The sequence below is a fragment of the Lipotes vexillifer genome, unplaced genomic scaffold (assembly GCF_000442215.2).
Source record: "Lipotes vexillifer unplaced genomic scaffold, Lipotes_vexillifer_v1.1 scaffold1842, whole genome shotgun sequence".
NCBI classification, from domain to species: Eukaryota; Metazoa; Chordata; class Mammalia; order Artiodactyla; family Lipotidae; genus Lipotes; species Lipotes vexillifer.
This window is the reverse complement of record NW_006777470.1, coordinates 519,262-519,767: the sequence shown is the minus strand read 5'-3', so window position 1 is coordinate 519,767 and position 506 is coordinate 519,262. Positions and strand designations below refer to the sequence as shown.

General features: G+C 43.9%; 1 protein-coding gene across 1 annotated transcript in view; it reads left to right on the top strand.

Annotated features, from left to right (window-relative positions):
- DMBT1 (deleted in malignant brain tumors 1) overlaps positions 1-506 on the top strand; it is a gene marked incomplete at its 5' end in the record, with an annotated part of 20,442 nt that overhangs the window by 10,865 nt on the left and 9,071 nt on the right. The window lies entirely within an intron of this gene.

Here is a 506-nt window from a genome sequence, read left to right as displayed (position 1 = left end):
TCCGGAGCCTGTGCTCCGCAACGGGAGAGGCCACAACAGTGAGAGGCCCGCGTACCGCAAAAAAAAAAAAAGAAAATCGCACAAACTGGTGGTGACCAGTGAGGAGAGGGATTAGAGGAGGGACAGTACAGGGGTAGGGGATTAAGAGGTAGAAACTATTATGTATAAAATAAGCTACAAGGATACATTGTATCAATTCAACGCAGGGAATATAGCCAATATTTTATAATAACTATAAATGGAGTGTAACCTTTAAACATTGTGAATCACTATATTGCACACCCGTAACTTGTATAATATTGTACATCAGCTATGCTTCAATAAAAAAGGAAATCTATTACTTTCAATTATTAATTTTGTCAGAGTTTCTGGCTTAGAGGTGTGATGCCTCTCACGGAGATCTGACCCCCTGCATCAAATCCTGCTTAAAAGTGAAGCCAGATCCCTGGTGGCGCAGTGGTTGAGAGTCCTCCTGCCGATGCAGGGGACACGGGTTCGTGCCCCGG